The following is a 7,837-nucleotide window of genomic DNA, read 5'->3' as shown; positions in this document are numbered from 1 at the left end:
CTCTAGCCTTCCCTACTCAATCGATTTCAGGACTACAGTGAATTGACTCCAAGGGTGAACCAAACATCTGAAACTAGATAACACTTTCCAGTTAAATCGAGAAAAAGATCAAATAGTCTGATGTACATATGTACATAGAAGGAGACCTATATGCATAAAAAAATTGATTTTTAATAAATGAACAGAAGTCATCAATGAGGAGCCAAAAATTTTTCAGCAAATGATCCATTAAGATATTTATAAAGAAAAAATATGAACCTTGATGACTATTTAACATCTTCCAAAAACATATATTTGAAATGCACCACACATCTAACTATAAAAGCTAAAACTATAAAAATTTTAGAAGAAAATATGGAATAACAACTTTGTAACTTGGAGGAGGGTGAATTTTTCTAAGACTTTCTGTAAGCAATGCTATACCAAAAGATAAGTTAGAGTTCATCAACATTAAGGTTTCTGCTCATCAAAGACACCATTAAGAAACAAATAAGCTAATTATTATTCTGATTACTTGAATATGTGTAAGCACATTTGACTGTCCTTCATGATTGGATTACCACATTCTGTTGATACTTATTTTATAGTTGGCTGTATTCCTTTGATAACTATGTAAGTTAAAAAAGTTAAAGATCTAATCTGTTCTTAGAAACAATAATTAGTACATATATGTAAACTAAAAAAAGTGCAGTATACTGTATATATATATTTACATGCAATATAATGTGTATGTGCAAAAATAAATTTAAAAAAATGTATAGTCAAGCCACAAATTTGAAAAGTTTATCTTCCAAAAACTTATATATAGAATACATAAGGACCTTCCAAAGCACAATAAGATAAAGACATGCAAAATAATACAAATGAACAAAAAATTCAAAGAGATACTTTACCAGAAAAAGACATACAAATGGCCTATAAGCGCTAAAAGAGTGCTCAGCATCGTTAGTTCTAAGTATAATGTTAAGCCACAGTGAGATACCATCTCATACCTACTAGACTTTCTAAACTCAACAACTCAAAACAAAAGACTGACAATACCAAATACTAGTGAGGATGTGGATCAGGGAGGACTCATTAATGTTTTACTGGTCTGAGTGTTTCTGATAAAGCATACCCAGGCCTATGACCAAATACCTCCACCCTTAGTTATATATTCAACAAAGTTAAAAATATGTCTAAAAAATTATGGACCTGAATGTTCAGAGAAGATTTATTTGTAATAACCAAAAATTCTGAGCAAACTAAATGTCTACTGAAGGATAATGGATAAACAAATTGATCCTACTTATATAATAGGATAATACTCAGGAATAACGAGGGGAGAACTACGGATTCCTGTAGGAGCCTTAGTATTTTACAAGATATACTGTAGGAGAAGAAAAAAAACTTTTCTGTACCCTTCCAGGTTCCTCTGGCTGGACTAAGAATTAAATTGACATGAGACAGAGTAACAGGAGAAAATCTAATTTATTTGCGTATGTATAGGGATTTCATAAGCATATGGTATCCAAGGGTAAGTTAGGCAGTTGAGGCTTATGTGCCATCTGAGAGAAGTAGGTGAGGGTCTGGGGCTTCAAAGGGAGATAAGGCAATTTACAGGAAATGATAAAGAGCAAATGTTTGATAAAGAAATGTTTTCTGGGCCATGCAGAGATAATGATACACAAAGAGGACTCTGGTCAAACCGGCCTTAGTAAGTCCCCCCGAGTCTACCACACCTCATTCATATTATACTTCAGTTGTCTATGGTGCTAGTTCTCCTTCACTGAACAGAGCCTTGATCTAAATTCTTTAAGGCAGTTAAGGGGAGAAGGTAAAAGCTTTCCTCAAGCTTTTTGTTTCAACAATCAGCCCAAAATAATGCTCAAGCCAAAAAGACATACTTTGAGGTGACAAGTTTTGTTTCCCTACAATGCTAAGTGAAGGAACTTGAAACAAGTGAGAGTATATATTGTCTGACTCCATGTATTTCAAATTCTGAAACAGTCAAAACTAATTCATCAGAGACTTATCATGATTTTTCTGATAAAAAGAGGCTCCAGTAAGAAGAAACCACTTACGTCAAGGCCAGGAATGCCAGGACATGTGTGCTGGGAAACCAACGATATTGTGTCATTGGATAACAGAGTACTTTTCCTTTAAATATATATCTTTCAATTTCCTTTGGTTGGTGAATCTGTTTACAGACTTGATTTTTCTTTCACGTTTAGTAAAATGTCCTGCTGGCTTCAGGAAAAAAGAAAAAATGTCCCCTAAGTGAAGACTCAGCATTTATTTCTTAAGCTAACAACCTTGGGTATACTGAGTGACTCTTCTGCCTGAATGTTTACAAACCCCACAAGGCGGAGTATCTCATTTTAAATTGAACTAGCAGCTTTCCCATAAGCAGTTGTATTTCCATGAAATTAAAAACAACATTTATGAGTGTTCGAATGGATATTTGTGGGTTAATTTAAATACAGCTTTGAGAACAACAAAGGAACTGACTTTCTTAATTTAAAAAAGGGTTTATAAAGTTATAATGCTGCCATTTTATAATTTAAATAGAGTTTATAAAGCTACAGTGTCTTATTAAAGGGAAGTAAATGAACTGCACTGGTGAGAAAAACTTTTTCCTCTACTTTTCTAGGTTTTTTTGGCTGGTTTAAGAATTAAATTGACATGAGACAGATAAACAGGAGGAAAAAGTTAATTATGTACATATGGGAACGCCATAAGACTATGATGTCTCCAGAAAGTCAGGGAATTGAGGCTTATACGCTATTGGAGCAATGGAGAATGGGGTAGGAATCTGGTACTGCAAAGGCGAGAAAGATCATTCACAGGGAGGCGGGAAGAGCAACTGTTTGGTAACCAAATATTTGGGATGCCATGGGGAGAAATTTGTTGATGTAAAAAGATCTCTGGTAATTCTTTTAGACTCATAAGGGGCAGTAAAAAGAAACACTTTCTGGGTCTTCTGCTTCTCAAAAATAACCAGCCCAAAACAATCCTCCTTCCAAAGAGACACATTGTTGGGTAAATTTTACTCCCATACACTTGGAAGGAAGGAAACTTGCTTTCAGTGTGTCTCCAATAACTTTGGATCAGACACTAAGTTCTGAGGAATCTATTTCAGCCCTTTGCTGCCCACTAATTCCATCTTAAGGTGTACCTTATTATTTAGAGGCCCGGCTCACTTAAACCACCCCCCCCCCCAAAAAAAAACAAAAAACCTTCCAGACAAGGGGGAGGCAGATTTTAAACATTAATAATAGTTCATTATTTGTTATTTTTGAGCTTTTATGTTCAAGCACTGTGCAATAAGCATTTTAACATGAATTATATCACTTAAGCTTCAAACTGTCTGAAGACAGTACTTTGAGGAATCTAAGGACTAGAGAGATAAGTGACTTTTTCCAAGTCCAAAGCCAAAAGAAAGACACAGAGCTTAGTCTCACACCCAAGTTTGTCTAGCCTCCACCAATTCATAATAATTGCATTTTCAGCCTCCACCGACTTCTGTTGGAGCTACCATAACAAACAGACCCATCATTCATCTCTTCCACTCATTGGTGAAGAATATGCTCTGTTCAACTCCTGAATTATTGAGACTGACTTGGACACTGATGGTTGACCCGCCCATTTGCCTATCCATTTCATCCCGCTCTCTTACCTTGAGCAGATAAGCGACCTCTCCCGAAACCCTAGGGCTCACAGTATCACTGCCAACAGACGTCTGAACTGAGTCTCTTGTCTCTGAAATTGTCCTATAGATTTTTGGTGATTCCCAATCACCATTTATTTCTACAGATACTCCTGAACATTCAGCACCTGCCTTCAAGGTCCCACTATGGTTAAAAGTCCCCTGGAGTCACTTGTTGACTCCAAGAAACAAGCAGAAGACAGCCTCTGTGTGCTATTTCCTTCGTTTGTAAAACGACTTAACTACTCTCTATGCCCCTCCCAACGAAGCTGCTGTGAGGATGAGTGAGATGATCTGCGTGAAAGCTCTTTCACATGTTTAGCACCTTTAACTTCCTCCGCTCTCAACTGAAGAGGATTGGACTAGATAATCTCTAAGGTTCCTCCGGCTCAGTGGTTCTATTATGTGTAATTTATGAGCTTGCTATTCACATTCCTGATCTGGACTTCAAATAGCTTAGTTTATGCTGAGGCAGATTCTAGGAAGCATTATGTAAACTGATGGGTGCTTAGAGCACACTTATAATAATTCAGAAGCCCAACCTGTCAAGCTCTTACTTAGGTTACCTTATTTTAAAGGTCTTCTGATTTTCTTTAAACTAGTCTAAGGTAATTTTAGCTCACTTTTAAAAACATTAGGCAACTGAAAAGTATTAGATGATAGAGAATTTCTCTCTTATTTGCTTAGTCTGAGCTGTACCTATTGCCTCAAAAATTTTTCAGTTTGTCTATTAAGGATACTGTAAAAAGGCCTTTTCAGTTCATCTGATCTTAAAGTGAACATTTTAAATTCAAACACAAATTTGGGGCATTAAATAACAGCAATAATGTTCACAGCTGAATTAGTTAGAGTTCAATAAAACCAAATGGTTTCTAACATTTTGGTGTTTTGTTTATGCTTTCAATCTATAGACTATTATAGCTTGGATTATGTGCAAACAAAATTGTTCTGTTTTCTTTTTTGATTTACAAGTATAAAAACTTATCCTTTGATTCAGCATCCTTAACATTCAGGTTTCCATTATAAAATATGAAAATTTTATGGAAATTTTTTACAGTTAGAATCATCTTATGACTTCTTTCAAATAAACAGGCAAAGGTATGAAAAATCAGCAGAGTATAAGATTCTCGTAAGTCAAAGGTCTTTGTACACTCTGTCTAATCATTCTTAACTGTGACAGAAGTGATGACCTTCCTACAAATATAGATGTATATATAAAAACACTTGTATGTTTCTTGACCAAGTATTGGTGTTTAACTGCTTATTTTTAACTGTGAAAGAGGTTGTTAATTTGTATTGAACTTTTTAATGGAACTTTGTTTTCTGATGGTTCTATCATCAACTTTACCTTGTGATAGATACAATTTAGTGGCTACTGACTGCTTTATGTTTAGAAAGACTTTCATTGTTGTCAGCCTCATAATAAAGTACCATTTAAAAGATACTCGATGACACAATGAAATCTTACCTGTATCATTTTAATTCAGAATCTATGTTTCATTAAAATTGCAAATAGAGAGGAATTAGGAAATACATTACAATAGAGATGCCATCTAAAATCAATCACATGGTATATATTTTTCCAAGCATGTGTTAGAGTTTCCATTACCCTGTTTCCACATGGATTGGACATAGAAGAGTCAATTGTGACAAAACAGAAAGACTCACAGATGTCAAAAACAAATTTATGGTTACCAGTCGGAGAAGGAGGGAGGGAGGGATAAATAAACCATGTACACAACAGACAAACAATAAGGTCCTACTGTATAGCCCAGGGAACTACATATAATGGCTTGTAGTAACCTGTAATGAAAAAGAATACATGTGTAAGTATATGCGTATGTATAACTGAATCACTATGCTGTACACTTGAAACTATACAACATTGTAAATCAACTATACATCAATTTAAAAAAAGATTCAATTATGATATTCCTTCTTTGAACGTATCTGAAATACATGAAATAATGATAGTTACTACTGACTGAACATGTATATGTACAAGAAAGTTACATTATCTTTAATTATTGCATCACCTCAGCAAAGTAGGTCAGCTTTTTTTTTCTTTTTATAAACATTTTTTACTGATTTATAATCATTTTACAATATTGTGTCAAATTCTAGTGTTCAGCACAATTTTTCAGTCATACATGGACATATACACACTCATTATCACATTTTTTCCTCTGTGATTCCCTGTGCTATACAGTATAATCTTGTTCATCTATTCTACAATTTTGAAATCCTAGTCTATCCCTTCCCACCCTCCGCCTCCCGGGCAACCACAAGTCTGTATTCTATGTCTATGAGTCTATTTCTGTCCTGTATTTAAGCTTTTTTGTTTGTTTGTTTGTTTGTTTGTTTTTGTTTTTGTTTTTTAGATTCCACATATGAGCGATCTCATATGGTATTTCTCTTTCTCCTTCTGGCTTATTTCACTTAGAAAAAGTAGGTCAGCTTTTATCTATTTTCAGATGGGGAAACTGAGGTGGATAAAAATTAAACATGTAGTAAATATTTTACACCTAATGAGAGGCAGAGACACACTTCAGGTCCACATCAACTCAAATCCAAAACTCGCTTTTTCTATACCTGGTCATTGTTTCCTTTCTGAGATTTATCTCTACTTCTCTAAACATACAAAGTCCAGATATCTAAGTAACATTTGCTGTTTCTGTGCAGTCCCTCTGACAGACAGAGACAAACTATTAGGAGTAATGACAAACTTACCTTCAAAATGCAGAGAGAATAGTCCTAGCAGTCAGCTTGTTTCGAATATTGGCCCTGCCTTTTTATTTGCTTCTGATAATGCACGAGATTTCGAAGCTCAAACCCTAACTTTTCCCACACACAGATCTGACAAATAAGATTAAACGAACCTATAAAAATAAAGATTATGGTGGATAATAAAAGCTATACCCGTCTCCCTCTTCTGACCCTTCTCTAAGTGCCTCCTCCTCTTCCTATTTAAATTTATAGGTGACCTAGTCAGTACAGGAAAGAGCTCCAACCTCAGTTCTGTTTTGTGATGTGAAGGAAGCTACCAAATGCCAGTATGTCTGTTTTGGCACCTGTAAAACTGGGATAATAATAGTTGACAACTGCATACCGTACCATGAGGACAAACGTAATAGCATCCACCAGGCAGACCGTACTCGGGGAAGAAGGGAGCCACACGCAATAAAAAGTAATGGCAACAAAAGCATATTAAACTTTTATTGCCGAGAGATTCACTAAAGAGATTTGTACAACTGTTGTCCAGGACATATTGTCCTTTAATGAAAACAAACACCTGCCAGCACTCATTAAAGTCCAGGTCAGCAAAGGATGAGTGAATTTTAATATACCTGTTGCATCATATATATATATAGATTAATAAGGAGCCACTGGGAAAATGAACTGTGTGATAATGATGCAGGCAGGAAATGAAAAAAGAAAAACAAACAAAAACAACAAACCTCCATGGCCCATTTGATGCAGTTACCTTTTGGCTGACAGCAAGTTTTACTCTGAATGTTATTGGCTTTACCCTAAGCAAATATTAAGCATCTGAATTGGGAGACATTGCCAGCATCTTAGATGTCACTTTGCCTGACAACAGGTGTTCTTAATACACCATGCCATAGGTCTCCAGGTGTTACATCCAATCAGATCTACTATTTTCATGGGACTTGGTAATTAGAAATGGTGCAATATTTCATGCTTGATTTGAAATTTATATTTTTCAGCATTCCCCCAGAAGAGTGCTGCCAGGAATAAAATGCTTTTAAATGAGATTGTTTGTTTAAAACAATGCGTGAAAAAACATGAGACATACCGATTAAGGACAATGATTTTTATGCTGTTTCTGTAGTTTTAGAAATGCCTCCATTTTCGTGGCTGGACATGACTGTCTACATTATAAATGACCATAAAGATATCAGGAAGCCTTTCTCCTAGACCCTCTCAGTGCCCCTGACAGGTTTTCTGAATGCTGAACTGTTACAGAAGATGTGTTTGCAGCACAGCCTGAGTCATCTGATGAAAGCAATGCGAGTGTGCCGGGAGCCGACTTTTGTCTGAGTGTCACTCTGAATTCAAAGAGCACATAATACAATTGACCTTTAAGTACACTGTCTGTGAAAGTCTTACCTGGCGTGAGGACAGGTA

The 7,837-nt window shown here is 35.6% G+C and overlaps 1 long non-coding RNA gene across 1 annotated transcript; it reads right to left on the bottom strand.

The window, feature by feature from the left end:
* Positions 1 to 1,418: 1,418 nt before the first annotated feature.
* LOC116666597 lies at positions 1,419 to 3,725 on the bottom strand. Its single transcript, XR_004323539.1, has 3 exons — positions 3,716 to 3,725; positions 1,775 to 1,779; positions 1,419 to 1,574 (listed from the first exon to the last, which is right to left on the bottom strand). It is a non-coding gene; the product is annotated as an uncharacterized LOC116666597 (long non-coding RNA).
* Positions 3,726 to 7,837: the final 4,112 nt, after the last annotated feature.

The sequence above is a fragment of the Camelus ferus genome, chromosome 10 (genome assembly GCF_009834535.1).
Source record: "Camelus ferus isolate YT-003-E chromosome 10, BCGSAC_Cfer_1.0, whole genome shotgun sequence".
NCBI classification, from domain to species: domain Eukaryota; kingdom Metazoa; phylum Chordata; class Mammalia; order Artiodactyla; family Camelidae; genus Camelus; species Camelus ferus.
This window is presented reverse-complemented; position numbering and strand designations above follow the sequence as displayed.